At 42.7% G+C, this 19,279-nt stretch overlaps 1 protein-coding gene across 1 annotated transcript in view; it reads left to right on the top strand.

Annotated features, from left to right (window-relative positions):
• akap9 (A kinase (PRKA) anchor protein 9) overlaps nt 1-19,279 on the top strand; it is a 353,045-nt gene that overhangs the window by 12,497 nt on the left and 321,269 nt on the right. The gene's annotated exons all lie outside the window — the stretch shown is intronic.

The raw sequence follows: 19,279 nt of genomic DNA, 5'->3' as shown, positions 1-19,279 counted from the left end.
CAGGAGTGACTTGTGGTGTTTGAGAGGGATTCTGTTGTATACTTCTACAAGAGGGTCCAAATGCATGATACTTTCCCAGTTCTAGACTGAGTTCAAACATCATGCGCTCTCACTGGCATATGTCCCACAGGTACCTAATCCACATGTTTGTGGTTGGAGGATGTGGTAAAAATAACCCACTCACGAGTTTACTGAGTTCAACAAATAGTTTATTCGAGCACATGCAAGGGAGTGATCCTCAGTTGCCTGAGATACCACACTCAACAATACAGAGTTTGCAGCATACTTTTATAATACACAAGTTACAGTAATTTGGGTTGTTTTGCAACAGTCATAAATCAGTGTTTCAGCACTTATACCCCATCAATGGAGTTATTCAAGTCCAGCAGGTTATCTTAACAACTCCTAGCCTGGCCTCCTGTTCCCATGGCACCGTCTGACCATCATTTTCCTTATCATCTTGTTCTGAACATAACAATGAGTAATTTTCCCAAGCTTCTGAATGAACTAGCTGTCTCTAAAGATACCTGTAGCCAAGTATCGGTGAAGAATCATCACTATCTACAGCGTTTATTTCAAAGATACCTTTTACTAACAATTCAAGCATTGATATTATAATGTTACCTAGCCCCACTTGTCCCACTTCAGTCCCTCCTTTTGGGCCCCTGGTCAGGCTATCCCCATGATTATCTACCCACCGATTGCTTCAGGGATCCTTCTGGAGTTCAATGGATTTCAGATCCTCTAATTTGATTTGACTTTAAAGTTCCCTTATGGCTTCACCGAGATCCTAATGACCTAGGCTGGTCCTGGAACTCCCAGATACCGGAGTGTACCCTTTAAATTCTTGAGGCATTGGGACCACGTCTGGGGAGATCGGACCTGTACAAACCGGATGGGTTGCACCTCAACAGCGCCGGGACCAATATCCTCGCGGGGAGTTTTGCTAGTGCTGTTGGGGAGAGTTTAAACTAGCTTAGCAGGGGGATGCGAACCTGAGAATGAATTCAAAAGGGAAGGAAGTAAAGCAGAAATTGGATAGCAAGAATCTAGAAAGCGAATTTGTAAAACAGAGGAAACAGGGCTTAGTATGTATAAGCAAGGAGGTCTTTCTGTGCTGAATGGTATATATTTTAATGCAAGGAGTATAGCAAATAAGGCAGATAAGCTAAGACACAGGTGGACACTTGGGAATATGACATTATAGCCATTACAGAAACATGGCTGAAAGTTGGGCAGGTTTGGCAGATAAATATTCCTGGCTACAGGATTTTTTGACACGATAAAGGGGCGGGGGGGTTGCGGTACTGATTAAATAAACTATTACAGCGGTGAGGAGGGATGATATGTTAGAGGGATCATCAAATGAGGCCATATGGTTGAAGTGAAAAATAAAAAAGGGGCGGTTCACACTGCTGGCCGTGATTATTATAGACCCCCAAACAATGGGAGGGAGATAGAGGACCAAATATGTAGCCAAATTGCTGTGAAGACCAAAAACCATAGAGAAGGGGATTTTAACTCCAGATATTGATTTGGACAAATTTAGTGTAAAGGGTATAGAGGGTGCGGAATTCTTGAAATGCATTCAAGAGAACTTTTTTAGTCAGTATGTAGCAAGCCCAACACGAGAGGGGCGGTCTTGGATTTAGTTTTGGGGAATGAAGCTGGGCAGGCTGAAGGGGTATTAGTGGGAGAGCACTTGGATGCCAGTGACCATAATTCAGTCAGATTCAAGTTGGTTATGGATAAGGACAGGAATAGGCCTGGAATAAAAGTTCCGAATTGGGGAAAAGCTAATTTTGCTAAGTTAAGGAGAGATTTAGCCATAGTGGACTGGAAATAGCTACTTGTGGGTAAATCAGTGTCGGAACAGTGGGAGGCATTCAAGGAAGAGATCCGGAAGGCTCAGGTCAAACATGTGCCCTTAAAGAAAAAGGCTGGGAAAAATAATTCTAAAGCCCCCTGGATGTCTAGGGTCTTACAGGGTAGGATTAAGAAAAAAAAGGATGCTTATGTCATATACCAACGGCTGAATACTTTAGAATCTTTAGAGGAATATAGAAAGTTAAGAGGCAAAATTAAAAAGGATATTAGGAATGCTAAGAGAGAGCACGAGAAATTCTTGACCAGTAAAATTAAGGAAAACCCAAAGATGTTCTATAAATATATTAAGAGTAAGAGGGTAACTAAAGAAAGAATGGGGCCTATTCGAGATCATGAGGGTAATCTTTGTGTGGAGGCGGAAGATGTTGGTAGGGTTCTTAACGAATACTTTGCATCTATTTTCACAAAGGAAAGGGGTAATGCAGATACTGCTATCGAGGAGGAGTGTGATATTCTGGATTAAATAAATATTGTGAGAGAGGAAGTATTAAGAGGTTTTGGAACTTTGAAAATAGATAGGACCCCACGCCTGGATGAAATGCATCCCAGGCTGTTGAGCGAAGTAAAAGAAGAAATAGCAGAGGCCTTGACCATCATTTTCCAGTCCTCTTTGGATCTGGGCATGGTGCTGGAGGACTGCTAATGTAGTACCCTTGTTTAAGAAGGGAGAAAGGGATAGGCCGAGTAATTACAGGCCCGTCAGCCTAACCTCAGTGGTGGGAAAATTATTGTAAAAAAATCCTGAAAGACCGGAGGCAGCAGCAGCTGGTAGTAGAAGACTCACCTGTGGTGAGAGTGGCTGAAAATGATGAGGACGATGCAGATGATGAGGACAAGGAAACCATGCAACAACCTGAACCCGGAGCACGACGGCGGAGGCGGGCCAGCCATTGTGTCCCTTTAACAATTGCTCGAGCCTTGTGCCAGCAGCTCATCCGTAAACACTACTGCCTGAAGGCTCAGCGACAACTTTTCCACATGGACCATGTTTACTGTTTGGATCTGTTCCATTAAGTGTTGTATTAATGGAACAAATGATTCTTGTTTATTTCAAAAGTTGTGCTAATAATGGAACAAATAATGTAAGATTCAGTTTTGATTTAAAATATATTTTATTCAAAAGTTTAATAAACAGTTCTTTGTACTTAACTTTAATAAAATTATTCTTGTATCAAATGTTAAGTTTTCAGTTAAGGTCACTTACTAACTTTTAAAGTAAATTTACATAACTTACAAAAACTTTTAATTTGAGAACAACAGTAACAATAATAACAGCAGCAAAGAAAGGCTGCACCCATCTCTCCTCCACCTTATTCTAAGACTGCCTGCCGTGCTTGTTCTTGGTGACTCCGCCACCCCTGCCCGCTGGCGGTGGGGCAGTGTTTCCGGGGGGTGGTACCAAGCTTCTTATTTCTAACATCTCGGGTAGTGCGCACCTGTTGAGGGGGAGGGGGGGGGGGGTTCAGGTGGCAATGTGAAGGGCCCAGCTTGGGGCTCTTCAGAGGCTCGTCTGGGAATTGGAGTGGGAGTGGCAGTTGATTCTGTCAATGGGCGTGTTCCCTTTATTGCAGCAGTTAACTCCAACGTGCCCTCCCTCATGTGCTCTGACAATGTCTCAATGACCTCCAACGTTCCCTTTCTCATGTTGAGCGAAAGTGTCTCAACTACTTGCAACCTTCCCATCCTCATGTTCACTGAGAATGTCTGAACTATCTGAGATTTCCTCCCTCATGGTTGCTGACATGGTTTCAGCTGACTGAGATGTTCCCTCACTCATGGTCCCGGACATTGTTTCCATTTCTCGTGAGAGTGCTGTTACTTCTCCCGACAGTCCCAATACCTCATCACCCACCCCACTGATGATGTCCAGGAGTGATCGTGTATGGTCAATGCTCTCTGCACTCATTGCCATCATGTGAACCACATCTGTTAGATCCTGCACTTCAGGAAAGCACGGTCGAGCTCTCCTTCCCCTCCTCACCACTGGTGCGCTCGCACTCCACCACTGGGACCCACAGCCTCGGAAGGTGGGGCCCTGGGTGTGCCTCGCTGCACCACACCACTGGGACCCATAGCCTTGGAAGGTGGGGCCCTGGGTGTACCTCATTGCACCACACTGGAATCCCCAACCTCGGTCGGTGGGAAGCCATGGAATGTACCACCAGCACTCAAACCACTAGCTACGGAAAGGACTGGCACCTCAATGAGCGGCACCTGCACCTCCTCAAAAGTCAGTAAAACAGTGCGGGCTTCATCCATCGCCATTCACTCCCCTTCCTCCTCACCCTCATGTTCTTGGTCTGGAAGGTGGGATTGGAAGATGTTCTCCTCTTCACGCTTATCCTCATCTGAATCTGCTGCATCGCCAGGGTTGGCCTCAGGTTCTGCAACATATAACACAACAGACAAATGATTAGCAACAGAGGAGGGGGCAGGGTGGGTGGCATGAGTAGGCTCTCACAGCGCAGGCAGCAGGCTGATTTGTAGGACCATGATGAATGATGGCACATTGTATCAATCGAAGCGTAGCTGACAGAGACATCCCCATGAACCAAAACATGGCTAACCCGCGCAGTACTTAACATTTAGCAAAGCCAGGCAGTGTAATTTGTATGACTTGCCCTCTCCCTCGAGTGTGGGCCCAGCTTGTGCAGTGGTGGTTGCTTTTCTCCAGGCAGGACTCATCAAAACAGTGACCCTCTCTTCCAATGGTGTCAGTGGGTGCAGATTTGCTGTACCTCCTGTTTGAGTTTTTTTCCCTTTTGTTGTGTGCCACTTTCCTCTGCAAAGATGAAAATATAACTTTTTAGAAGGTGTCTTTCTGCTGGGTGGGACATTTACAGATGGTCACATTTACAATTGCAATTCCATTGAATAAATTAAAATATTACTTACACTAACTACTTGACCAAGGTCCTGCCACTTTTTGCACTGGCCTCCAGACCTCGGGGTGGTACAGTAATCTTCTGCAAGTTGGTTCCAGCGTTTCTTCATTTCTTTAGGTGGAACTTTTTTGTGACCTCTGCTGGTGTCCAGCTCCTGCCATCTGGCCTCAATTACAGTAACTAGTGCCTCCAATTCGTCCTGTAAGAAATTCTTGGTCCTTGCAAGCTCCGATTTTTCCAATGTTCTCACACAGCATTCAACGTTCTCACACACCCAACTGGCTCTTTAAAAATGGCTGATTGCAGACCAGGAGCTGTACTGTACATACATGTCCATTGGAATCATGTCAAAAATTTAAATTTTTTTCCTATACATGCGCAGAAGGTGCGGCATCGTTTTTTTTGGGCACAGACAGCAGGCTCCACCCCCTGAACTAACTGGACAGGCTGCGCAGCGCCAAATTTGAAAAATACAGCAGGGAAATTTGGGACATATTTTTGGAGTATTTCTGACCTAGAAAAACAGGCGTAACTCTGGCAATACGCCAAAAAACGGCCTTGGCCAAAATTGAGCCCATGGACTAAAAATATTCTCCAGATCTCTCTCTCTTGTATCCATCCATTGTGGATAATTCTTACTAAATTTATCTCTCCCTAGCCTTCACTTATTTTTTTTTAAACTTAAATTTTAATCATTTTTCTTAAACATACTTTCAATTCCTCCAACAGGTATCAGTGTGTTTAACTCTTATTGTTTCATTAATTAGATAGATTCTCGATGGGGTATGTGCCAGTGCATTAAAGATTGTCTCACTTCCTGAGCCACATTAAACATTCTATGTCTTGCTGAGTTGCTTGATAACAGCATGTCTGAGACCCGTTTTTCAGTGCAAATACTATATACTATAAATCACATCTGCATGTTACACCGGAATCTCAATGCCATCTGCTACAAGGCATCTTGGGCTTTCAAGCGATCTTATCAAAAGGTTGTCTGGACATCTTTGCTCATTTTCCACTGCATGTTCCCAATGTCTTGGGTACTGGCCAGGGTATCAAATTAAATTTTCTTTAAAAGTTCATAGCTTTCTCTTGGCCTTGCCTATCAGTTTACTATTCTTAACTACACTTTCCTGACTTTCACTAAAATGTTAGAAAAATTCCCATTTGGTGGTGTACTTTTCCTGTATCTATCTTGCATCTTAAGTGGTGCATCCCATTAATTACTATTCATATCTCATGAGCTCTGGTGTAGCCTTGCTGTCCAATACATTATTAAAGATAGAAAACATAGGTCAAATGTTCTAACTTGATCCAAGTTATTAACACTTAAAAAAAAAAAAAAAAATTCTTTTATAATCAGTTATTTTGTGCCCGAATCCATTTCATAATTTCAAACTCATCATAAATCCAAACAGCTGTATTGCTGCACTGACAGGATTTGTCAACGTTCAGTTTATTTCCCCCAAAACTTTTCTCTCTATACATAGCAATTAACCCCTTAAACTAGTTAGATTTTCCTTTCTCGAGTATTTGAATTGTAGCTCTTTAGAGCCGAAGGAGTTAATTTGTCAAATCATCATAATGTCTAATGTAAAACACATGTCAGCGGAACGGGTTAACTTCTTTCAAACGTTCCCACTTGGTCCATTCTTTATAATGCTTTTACCATCAAAACTTCTCTCGATTTTACACATTAATTCCAATTTCAGAAACAAGTGATAATTTATAAAGTGTCTTTAACACAAGTGCTCGCAATTCGTAATTAATTTCCAAGGCTACTTCCATATCTTATTTTGTCTATGTAAATATTATGTAAATGGCATTTCTGTGTCTCATCAGCGAAAACAGCATGTTTCAAAATTTCGTTTCAAAATTTCAATTCAAATACTGCCAATCTTTTATTTAAATCTCTCACTGAATTAAAAGCTTTCATGTTATTTAAAATAAAATTTTCCAAACAGCCAAAGGGCAACTTTTATTTTTATCCTAGCAAAAAATTATCAACATCGGGTGTCTTCATTTATTTTTTCAATGTAAAAGTCCCATCCAGATCATACTTTGAAATTCATACTTTGAAATAACCAGAATTTCACCATGACCGCAATGAAATTCAGATTTTCATAGGTTAATTAACCTCAATAATTCCAATTAAATTCAGACCAATATTTTTTTTCATAGCCAATATGTTATTAACTAAATACAATAGGGCAGATAAAATAACACCGTAAGTTATGTCAATTTCCATATTCTTCTTTCTTCAGATGCCTTTCCAATTGACTGTAAAAATACTGAATATAACTGGAGAAACATTAGTTTTTGTATTTAAAACATTCTACACAAAAGGAAAAGAGGGCAGAGCTTCTTTTAGCTAGTAGCTTTGAGAAATTTATGCAGGCTTTTTTTTTTAAAAGAAAGAGGGTGCTTTTTTAAAAAGCAAACACTAAAGAAGATGGTGCTTTTTAAACATTGAAATTTATTTGATTGCAATAACCAAATTGAAAAGACAGTGCCTTGTTGCAACTGTAACTTCAAGGCTGAAGTTTTATCTTTTGTTAAACAACCCATCTTGTGCATTTCATGGCTCTGTAAATCATAATCAAAATAAATCCACAACTAGATTTCTAACTTAAAATCTAATTCAATTCTAGGTACACAATGAACATTTTAACACTCAATTTATTCATACTTTCGTAACCTTCCGAGATCCAGTACATTACAAAGGGTTTAAAAGGTTTCAGCTCTCTGTCCAAAAAGGTGGGTGGGCGAAGCTAAAACTAACATACAGACACACTGTTTTCATTTTAAATGACAGGCTTTCAGATAAATGAAAAATTATTTCACCCTCCAAATACTCAGTCAGGAAAACTTCCATACAAACACACACTTTCATACAAACTGAAAACTTTTCACATACCCTTGAGAACAATCCATACCCAAGGGACCACTTATCCTTTAAGAGCAATCTATACCCAAGGGACTTTCACCCTTGAGAGCAACCTATACGCAAGGAGCTGCAACTTATCTCTACATAACGGCCGTTCTTTAGTTACTTTACCTGCAGACCCATATCCTGGCTCTGATCCTTGAATTGGCCTGCCGGATTCCTGACCCAAACGCTGACCTCCCTATCTAGTGCGTGGTAAAGTAAATATACTCACTTTGTATTTAAAACATTCTACACAATTCAGTTCGATTCAGTACCAGTTGTTGAGCCTCGGAGATCCTGTCGACCGGTAATTGTTGTAGTAAAAATAACCACTCACGAGTCTTACTGGGTTCAGCAAGTAACGAGTTTATTCGAGCATATATAAGGGAGTGATCCTCAGTTGCCTGAGATACCACACTCAATAATAGAGTTTGCAGCAGACTTTTATAAGAACATAAGAAATAGGATCAGGAGTAGGCCATACGGCCCCTCGAGCCTGCTCCGCCATTCAATACGATCATGGCTGATCTGATCATGCACTCGGGTCTACTTCCCTGCCCGCTCTCCATAACCCCTAATTCCCTTTATCGTTTAAGAACCTGTCTATTTCTGTTTTAAATTTATTCAATGTCCCAGCTTCCACAGCTCTGAAGCAGCGAATTCCACAGATCCACAACCCTCAAAGAAATTTCTCCTCATCTCAGTTTTAAATGGGCGGCTCCTTATTCTAAGATTATGCCCTCTAGTTCTAGTCTCCCCTATCAGTGGAAACATCCACCTTGTCAAGCCCCGTCATAATCTTCTACGTTTCGATAAGATCACACCTCATTCTTCTGAATTCCAATGAGTAGAGGCCAACCTACTCAACCTTTCCTCATAAGTCAACCCCCTCATCTCTGGAATCAACCTTGTGAACCTTCTCTGAACTCCTCCAAAGCCTTTCGTAAATATGGAAACCAAAACTGCACGTAGTATTCCAGGTGTGGCCTCACCAATACCTTATATAGTTGTAGCAAGACTTCCCTGCTTTTATACTCCATCCCCTTTGCAATAAAGGCCAAGATTCCATTGGCCTTTCCTGATCACTTGCTGTACCTGCATACTAACCTTTTGTGTTTCACGCACAAGTACCCCCAGGCCCTGCTGTACTGCAGCACTTTGCAATCTTTCTCCATTTCAATAATAACTTGCTCTTTGATTTTTCCTGCCAAACCTCACACTTTCCGACATTATACTCCATCTGCCAAATTTTTGCCCACTCACTTAGCCTGTCTATGTCCTTTTGCAGATTTTTTGTGTTGTCCTCACACATTGCTTTTCCTCCCATCTTTGTATCGTCGGCAAACTTGGCTACATTACACTCAGTCCCTTCCTCCAAGTCTTTAATATAGATTGTAAATAGTTGGGGTCCCAGCACTGATCCCTGCGGCACCCTATTGGTTAATGATTGCCAACCCGAGAATGAACCATTTATCCCTACTCTCTGTTTTCAGTTCGTTAGACAATCGTCTATCGATGCTAATATATTACCCCCAACCCCGTGAACTTTTATCTTGTGCAGTAACCTTTTATATGGCACCTTGTCAAATGCCTTCTGGAAGTACAAATACACCACATCCACTGCTTCCCCTTTGTCCACCCTGTTCGTTACATCCTCAAAGAACTCCAGCAAATTTGTCAAACATGAGTTCCCCTTCATAAATCCATGCTGACTCTGCCTGACTGAATTTTGCTTTTCCAAATGTCCTGCTACTGCTTCTTTAATAATGGACTCCCAACATCTTCCCAACCACAGATGTTAGGCTAACAGGTCTAGGGGGAGTGTTTGCTAGTGCTGTTGGGGAGGAGTTAAACTAATATGGCAGGGGGATGGGAACAAATGCAGGGAAACAAAATGGAGACAAAAGCAAAAGACAGAAAGGAGATGAGTAAAAGTGAAGGGCAGAGAAACCCAAGGCAAAAAACAAAAAGGGCCACTGTACAGCAAAATTCTAAAGGGTCAAAGTGTAATAAAAAGGCAAGCATGAAGGCTCGATACCTCACTGCAAGGAGTATTCGGAACGCAGGAGAGGGCTCTGAGCTAGTTAGAGTGGGTGAGAGCTCAGATGAACAGGACCCCAAGAAAGAATGCAAAAGGCAGGAGGCAACAGAGCAGAGTAGCACTGGGGTAAGTGTAAACCACAAGGTGAATATAAAGGGGCTGCAGGAGGGGTCAAAACTAAAAATCATGGTTTAAAAACTAGTATTAAAACACTCTACCTAAATGCACGCAGCATTCGAAATAAAGTAAATGAGTTGACGGCACAAATCATTACAAATGGGTATGATTTGGTGGCCATTACAGAAACATGGTTGCAGGGTGGCCAAGACTGGGAATTAAACATACAGGGGTATCTGACAATTCGGAAAGATAGACAAGAAGGGAAAGGAGGTGGGGTAGCTCTGTTAATAAAGGATGATATCAGGGCAGTTGTGAGAGACGATATTGGCTCTAATGAATAAAATGTTGAATCATTGTGGGTGGAGATTAGAGATAGTAAGGGGAAAAAGTCACTGGTGGGTGTAGTTTATAGGCCCCCAAATAATAACTTCACGGTGGGGCGGGCAATAATCAAGGGAAGAATGGAGGCATGTGAAAAAGGAACGGCAGTAATCATGGGGGATTTTAACCTACATATCGATTGGTCAAACCAAATCGCACGGGGTAGCCTTGAGGAGGAATTCATAGAATGCATTCGGGATTGTTTCTTAGAACAGTATGTTACAGAACCAACAAGGGAGCAAGCTATCTTAGATCTGGTCCTGTGTAATGAGACAGGAATAATAAATGATCTCCTAGTAAAAGATCCTCTCGGAATGAGTGATCACAGTATGGTTGAATTTGTAATACAGATTGAGGTTGAGGAAGTAGTGTCTCAAACGAGCGTACTATGCTTAAACAAAGGGGACTAAAGTGGGATGAGGGCAGAGTTGGCTAAAGTAGACTGGAAACAGACTAAACGGTGGCACAATTGAGGAACAGTGGAGCTCTTTCAAAGTGCTCAACAAAAATATATTCCAGTAAAAAAGAAGGGCGGTAAGAGAAGGGATAATCAGCCGTGGATAACCAAGGAAATAAAGGAGAGTATCAAATTAAAAACCAATGCGTATAAGGTGGCCAAGATTAGTGGGAAACTAGCAGATTGGGAAAATTTTAAACGACAGCAAAGAATGACTAAGAAAGCAATAAAGAAAGGAAAGATCGATTACGAAACTAAAATTGTGCAAAACATAGTAAAAGCTTTTACCGATATATAAAACGGAAAAGAGTGACTAAAGTAAATGTTGGTCCCTTAGAAGATGAGAAGGGGGATTTAATAATGGGAAATGTGGAAATGGCTGAGACCTTAAACAATTATTTTGCTTCGGTCTTCACAGTGGAAGACACAAAAACCATGCCAGAAATTGCTGGTCACAGGAATGTGGGAAGGGAGGACCTTGAGATAATCACCATCACTAGAGGGGTAGTGCTGGACAGGCTAATGGGACTCAAGGTCGACAAGTCCCTTGATCCTGATGAAATGCATCCTAAGGTATTAAAAGAGATGGCGGAAGTTATAGCAGATGCATTCGTTATAATCTACCAAAATTCTCTGGACTCTGGGGTAGTACCATCGGATTGGAAAGCAGCTAATGTAACGCCTCCGTTTAAAAAAAGGGGGCAGACAAAAGGCAGGTAACCATAGGCTGGTTAGTTTAACTTCTGTAGTGGGGAAAATGCTTGAAGCTATCATTAAGGAAGAAATAGCGGGACATCTAGATAGGAATAGTGCAAACAAGCAGATGCAACATGGATTCATGAAGGGGAAATCATGTTTAACTAATTTACTGGAATTCTTTGAGGATATAACGAGCATGGTGGATAGAGGTATACCGATGGATGTGGTGTATTTAGATTTCCAAAAGGCATTCGATAAGGTGCCACACAAAAGGTTACTGCAGAAGATAAAGGTACGCGGAGTCAGAGGAAATGTATTAGCATGGATAGAGAATTGGCTGGCTAACAGAAAGCAGAGAGTTGGGATTAATGGATCCTTTTCGGGTTGGAAATTGGTGGTTAGTGGTGTGCCACAGGGATCGGTGCTGGGACCACAACTGTTTACATTATACATAGATGACCTGGAAGAGGGGACAGAGTGTTGTGTAACAAAATTTGCAGATGACACAAAGATTAGTGGGAAAGTGGGTTGTGTAGAGGACACAGAGAGCCTGCAAAGAGATTTAGATAGGTTAAGCGAATGGGCTAAGGTTTGGCAGATGGAATATAATGTTGGAAAATGTGAGGTCATCCACCTTGGGGGGGGGGGGAAAAAAACAGTAAAAGGGAGTATTATTTGAATGGGGAGAAATTACAACATGTTGCGGTGCAGAGGGACCTGGGGATCCTTGTGCATGAAACTCTTTTTGGATCCTTGTGCATGAATCCCAAAAAGTTAGTTTGCAGGTGCAGCAGGTAATCAGGAAGGCGAATGGAATGTTGGCCTTCATTGCGAGAGGGATGGAGTACAAAAGCAGGGAGGTCCTGCTGCAACTGTATAGGGTATTGGTGAGGCCGCACCTGGAGGACTGCGTGCAGTTTTGGTGTTCACCTTTCTTAAGGAAGGATATACTAGCTTTGGAGGGGGTACAGAGACGATTCATTAGGCTGATTCCAGAGATGAGGGGGTTACCTTATGATGATAGATTGAGTAGACTGGGTCTTTACTCATTGGAGTTCAGAAGGATGAGGTGTGATCTTATAGAAACATTTAAAATAATGAAAGGGCTAGACAAGATAGAGGCAGAGAGGTTGTTTCCACTGGTCGGGGAGACTAGAATTAGGGGGCACAGCCTCAAAATACAGGGGAGCCAATTTAAAACCGAGTTGAGAAGGAATTTCTTCTCCCAGAGGGTTGTGACTCTGTGGAATTCTCTGCCCAAGGAAGCAGTTGAGGCTAGCTCATTGAATGTATTCAAATCACAGATAGATCGATAGATTTTTAACCAATAAGGGAATTAAGGGTTACGGTGAGCGGGCGGGTAAGTGGAGCTGAGTCCACGGCCAGATCAGCCATGATCTTGTTGAATGGCGGAGCAGGCTCGAGGGGCTAGATGGCCTACTCCTGTTCCTAATTCTTATGTTCTTATAGTTTCCTGCTTTTTGTCTGCCTCTTTTTTTTAAATAGAGGCGTTAAATTTGCAGTTTTCCAATCTGCTGGGACCTCCTCAGAATTGAGGTAATTTTAGTAAATTACACCCAATATAATACGCAAGTTACTGTAATTTGGGTTGTTTTGTGACAGTCATAAATCAGTACACACTGTTTCACCACATATCCCATCAATTGAGTTATTCAAGTCCAGCAGGTGCCTCAGTTATCTTAACTCCTTCTAGCCTGGCCTCCCGTTCCCATGGCACCGTCTGGCCTTCATTTTCCTTATCATCTTGTTCTGAACATAACAATGAGTAGTTTTCCCAAGCTTCTGAATAAACTAACTGTCTCTAAAGATACCTGTAGCCAAGTACCCCAGCATGCCTCGATGAAGAACCATCATTACAGCCTTTATTTCAAAGATACCTTTTACTAACAATTCAAGCATTGCTATTATAATGTTTGCCGAGCCCCATTTGTTCCACTTCAGAGGAGTAGAATTTTGTTGCGATGGATACATCTTGCCTCTAGTGGTGGGAGTAGTGCTACCCACTGGTTTTCAGCAGTTCAGAAAGTGACCTAACCCAAAAAACATCCTTGTAGGGGTTGGATAGCTTCTGTGTGCCGCAGTCTGTGAGGGCTTATGGAGCGTCCTCCTCAGTTTTGGACGCCGCCAAAAGTTTGTCAACATCCTTCGCCTGCTCCACGACGACAGGCCATGATCCTTACCAGCGGTTCCATTACAGACCCAATCCACGTCCGGACCGGGGTCAAACAGGGCTGCGTCATCGCTCCAATCTTGCTCGCTGCCATGCTCCACCTCACAGTCAACAAGCTCCCCGCTGGAGTGGAACTAAATTACAGAACCAGTTAGCCCATTTAAAAGAGCAGATACGTTGTTTATATTTTTGCAGTAATTTAACATTTTACAGTAATTTAAGAAACTTCAGGTATAAAAGACACGGTTTGGGACAATATCATCATAGGCAGTCCGTCGGAACCGAGGAAGACTTGCTTCCACTCCTAAATTAAGCTCTTTGGTGGCTGAACAGTCCAATGCGAGAGCCACAGACCCTGTCACAGGTGGGACGGACATTCTGTCGGGGGAAGAGGGGGGGTGGGTGAAAGAGGGGTGGGACTGATTTGCCGCACGCTCTTTCTGCTGCCTGAACCTGACCGCTTCACGCTCGCGGTGTTGAGATTCGAAGAGCACAACGCCCTCCCGGATGCACTTTCTCCACCTAGGGCGGTCTTCCGCCAGGGACTCAGAGGTGTCAGTGGTGATGTCGCACTTTACCAGGGAGGCTTTGAGGGTGTCCTTGTAATGTTTCCGCTGCCCACCTTTGGCTCGTTTGCCATGAAGGATCTCCGCATAGAGCAATTGCTTAGGGAGTCTCGTGTCTGGCATGCGAACTATGTGGCCTGCCCAGCGAAGCTGATTGAGTGTGGGCAGTGCTTCAAAGCTGGGGATGTTAGCCTGGGTAAGGACACTGATGTGCGTACGCCTGTCCTCCCAGGGGATTAGCAGGCTTTTGCGGAGACATCATTGGTGATGTATCCCCAGCAACTTGTGGCATCTTCTGTACATCGTCCATGCCTCAGATCCATACAGGAGGGCGGGTATTACTACAGCCCTGTAGACCATGAACTTGCCGGTAGATTTGAGGGCTATATAAACCACTGCTATATAAGTGTGAAAACAAATGTATAATTTTTTTGCGATAAACAGCTTTTTAATTTAAAAAAAACATGGTGTTACATGGAGGGCTAACTGTTAAATATTTCACAGATTTTTGAATTCAAATGTAGAATAGAAAATCACATCTCATACAAAAAATATTCATTGCTTTTGTGTTCTCATAAAGCATTGACCATTATTAAACTATGGGTACCCATGAAATAACATGACTTACATTATTATTGTGGATATAGAAAGTTCACTTGAATATTATAGCCTATACCAGTCTAACATTTCATTTGAATGCACAAATATTTTTGAAAATGCTTCTTTGCAAAATGAGTTTTATGTTTGTCCCAAAATGCAGAGGGAAAATCAAACAGGAACATAGGAACAGGAGTAGGCCATTCAATGAGATCATGGCTAATCTGCGAGCTACCTCCATATACCCGCCTTTGGCCCATATCCCTTAATAACTTTGGTTAACAGAAAGCTATTAATCTCCAATTTAAAATTAACAGTTGACCTAGCATCAATTGCCGTTTGCAGGAGAGAGTTCCAAACTTCTACCACCCTTTGTGTGCAGAAGTGTTTCCTAAATTCGCTCCTGAAAGGTCTGGCTCTAATTTTTAGACCATGCCCCCTATTTCTAGACTCCCCAACGAGTGGAAATAGTTTCTATCTACCCTATCTGTTCCCCTTAATATCTTAAATTACAATTTCATTTCAATTTTTCCCTTTTGGAGCAAATACAAAACTCATTTTAAAGTATTTAAAATGTTTTTTTCCTCCTCTTTCTCCTCATTTTGTTATCTCGCTCTCTTTTGCGGTTTTCAATTTTCTGATGGAATATTTTGGGCTAGAATACAAAGGGGTGGAAGTTGTGTTGTAGAAAGCTCTGGTTAGGCTGCATCTGGAGTAGTGTGTTCAGTTCCGGAAGGATAGCCTTGGAGGGGCTGCAGCGCAGATTCACCAGAATGACATCGGGGCTAAAAGATATAAATTAGTTTGGATTTTAAGGGGGGTGGGGGGTGGCGGTAGTGGTATGGTGTAGTGGTGGTGGAAGCTTGTAGTGATGGTAACAACACCCAACCCTCTCAGAAGTGTAATCTGAGAAAAATGGATGCAGAGCCACAGGCAGTTAATAGGACGGTTGACTAAAAGCTTGATCAAAGAGGTGCATTTAAAGGAGGACCGGGAGGTTGAGAAGTTGAGGTTTAGGGTAGGAATTTTGGAAAATGGGACCTTGATAGTTAAAGACATGGCTGCCAATCATAGAATCATAGCACGGAATGAGGCCATTTTGGCCCATCGTGTCCGCGCCGGCCGGCCAAGAGCTACCCAGCCTAATCACACTTTCCAGCTCTTGGTCCGTAGCCCTGTAGGTTACGGCACTTTAAGTGCACATCCAAGTATCTTTTTAATGTGGTGAGGGTTTCTGCCTCTACCACCCTTTCAGGCAGAGTTCCAGACCCCCACCACTCTCTGGGTGAAGAAATTTCTCCTCATATCTCCTCTAAACTTCCCCCAATTAATTTAATTCTCCCTGATTGTTGACCCCTCTGCCAAAGGAAATAGGTCCTTCCTATCCACTATATCCAGGCCCCTCATAATTTTATGTATCTCAATCAGGGCTCCCCTTGGCCTCCTCTGTTTCCAAAAAAAACAGACCCAGCATTTCCAATCTTTCCTCATAGCCAAAATTCTCCAGTCCAGGCAACATTCTTGTAAATCTTCTGCACCCATTCCAGTGCAATCACATCTTTCCTATAATGTGGTGACGAGAACTGTACACAGTACTCCAGCTGCAGAGTAAAAGCAAAACGAGGAATGTGGCTCAACCGTGGCTAACAAGGGAAATTAGGGATAGTGTTAAATCCAAGAAAGAGGCATATAAATTGGCCAGAAAAAGCAGCAAACCTGAGGACTGGGAGAAATTTAGAATTCAGCAGAGGAGGACAAAGGGTTTAATTAGGAGGGGGAAAATAGAGTACGAGAGGAAGCTTGCTGAGAACATTAAAAACTGACTGCATAAGCTTCTAAAGATATGTGAAGAGAAAAAGATTAGTGAAGACAAACGTAGGTCACTTGCAGTCAGAATCAGGTGAATTTATAATGGGGAGCAAAGAAATGGCAGACCAATTGAATTAATACTTTGGTTCTTTCTTCACGAAGGAAGATACATGTAACCTTCTGGAAATACTAAGGGACCAAGGGTCTAGCGAGAAGGAGGAACTGAAGGAAATCCTTATTAGTCAGGAAATTGTGTTGGGGAAATTGATGGGATTGAAGGCCGATAAATCCCCAGGGCCGAATAGTCTGTATCCCAGAGTACTTAAGGAAGTGGCCCTAGAAATAGTGGATGCATTGGTGATCATTTTCCAACAGTCTATCAACTCTGGATCAGTTCCTATGGACTGGAGGATAGCTAATGTCACACCACTTTTTAAGAAAGCAGGGAGAGAGAAAATGGATAATTATAGACCGGTTAGCCTGACATCAGTAGTGGGGAAAATGTTGGAATCAATTATTAAAGATTAAATAGCAGCACATTTGGAAAGCAATGACAAGATCGGTCCAAGTCAGCATGGATTTATGAAAGGGAAATCATGCTTGACAAATCTTCTAGAATTTTTTGAGGATGTAACTAGTAGAATGGACAAGGGAGAACCTGTGGATGTGCTATATTTGGACTTTCAAAGGCCTTTGACAAGGTCCCACACAAGAGATTAGTGTACAAAATTAAAGCACATGGTATTGGGGGTAATGTATTGAAGTAGATAGAGAACTGGTTGGCATACAGGAAGCAGAGAGTCGTGATAAACGGGTCCTTTTCAAAATGGCAGGCAGTATCTCGTGGGGTGCTGCAGGGCTCAATGCTGGGACCCCAGCTATTTACAATATACATCAATGATTTAGATGAAGGAATTGATTGTAATATCTCCAAGTTTGCAGACGACACTAAGCTGGGAGCTGTGAGGAGGATGCTAAGAGGCTGCAGGGTTACATGAATGGGCAAATGCATGGCAGATGCAGTATAATGTGGATAAATGTGAGGTTATCCACTTTGGTGGCAAAAACATGAAGGCAGAATATTATCTGAATGTTGGCAGATTAGGAAAAGGGGAGGTGCATCGAGACCTGGGTGTCATGATACATCAGTCATTGGAAGTTGGCATGCAGGTACAGCAGGCGGTGAAGAAGGCAAATGGCATGTTGGCCTTCATAGCTAGGGGGTTTGAGTATAGGAGCAGGGAGGTCTTAATGCAGTTGTACAGGGCCTTGGTGAGGCCTCACCTGGAATATTGTGTTCAGTTTTGGTCTCCTAATCTAAGGAAGGACGTTCTTGCTATTGAGGGAGTGCAGTGAAGGTTCACCAGATTGATTCCCGGGATGGCGGGACTGATATATGAGGAGAGACTGGATTGACTGGGCCTGTATTCACTGGCGTTTTGAAGAATGAGAGGGGATCTCATAGAAAAATAAAATTCTGACGGGACTGGACAGGTTAGATGCAGGAAGAATGTTCCCAATGTTGGGGAAGTCCAGTACCAGGGGTCATAGTCTAAGGATAAGGGGTAAGTTATTTAGGACCGAGCTGAGGAGAAACTTCTTCACTCAGAGTTGTTAACCTCTGGAATTCTCTACTGCAGAGAATTGTTGATGCCATTTCGTTAGATATATTCAAGAGGGAATTCGATATATCCCTGATGGCTAAAGGGATCAAGGGGTATGGAGAGAAAGCAGGAAAGGGGTACTGAGGTGAATGATCAGCCATGATATTGAATGGTGGTGCAGGTTCGAAGAAACGAATGGCCTACTCCTGCACCTATTTTCTATGTTTCCATTCCGCCTAAGCAGTGTTTTATACAGTTCAAGCATAACCTCCTTGCTCTTGAATTGCATGCCTCGACTTATAAAGGCAAATATTCCAGATGCCTTGTTAACCACCTTATTTACCTGGTCTGCTACCTTCAGGGATCTGTGGACCTGCATTCCAAGGTCCCTTTGTTCCTCTACATTTTTCAGTGTCGTATCATTTAATGTGTATTCCCGTGCCTTGTTAGACCTCCCCAAATGCATTACCTCACACTTCTCTGGATTGAAATCCATTTGCCACTGTTCTGCCCACCTGACCTGTACATTGATATCTTCCTGCTGTCCGCAGCCGCCGCCTTCATTATCAACCACACAGCCTATTTTAGTGTCATCTGCAAACTTCTTAATCATACCCCCAACATTCAAGTCCAAATCATTGATATATACCACAAAAAGCAAGTGACCCAGCACTGAGCCCTGTGGAACCCCACTGGAAACGGCCTTCCAGTCACAAAAATACTCATTAACCATTACCCTTTGTTTCCTACCTCTGAGCCAATTTTGGATCCAACTCGCCACTTTGCCCTGGATCCCATGGGCTATTTCTTTTGTGACCAGTCTGCCATATGACCATATCAAAAGCTTTGCTAAAATTCATATACACCATATCATATGCACTGCCCTCATCAACCCTCCTGGTTACCTCCTCAATGGTGCGGAAAACGGGGTTGGATGGGGGGTGAATGCACAAGAGTCGGAGGAATGGAGAATTCTGGAAGGGTAGTGTGGCTAGAAGAGATTACTTGGATATGAAGGGGCGAGGCTATGTAAAGATGCTAATTTTAAATTGGAGGCATCGGGGCACCTGGAGCCAGTGTAAGTCAGCAAGGATACGAGTGGTGGGTGAACGG

This window comes from Pristiophorus japonicus, chromosome 5, assembly GCF_044704955.1.
Source record: "Pristiophorus japonicus isolate sPriJap1 chromosome 5, sPriJap1.hap1, whole genome shotgun sequence".
In the NCBI taxonomy this organism is placed as follows: domain Eukaryota; kingdom Metazoa; phylum Chordata; class Chondrichthyes; family Pristiophoridae; genus Pristiophorus; species Pristiophorus japonicus.
Note: the sequence above shows the minus strand (reverse complement) of the source record. Positions and strands in the feature narration are given on the sequence as shown.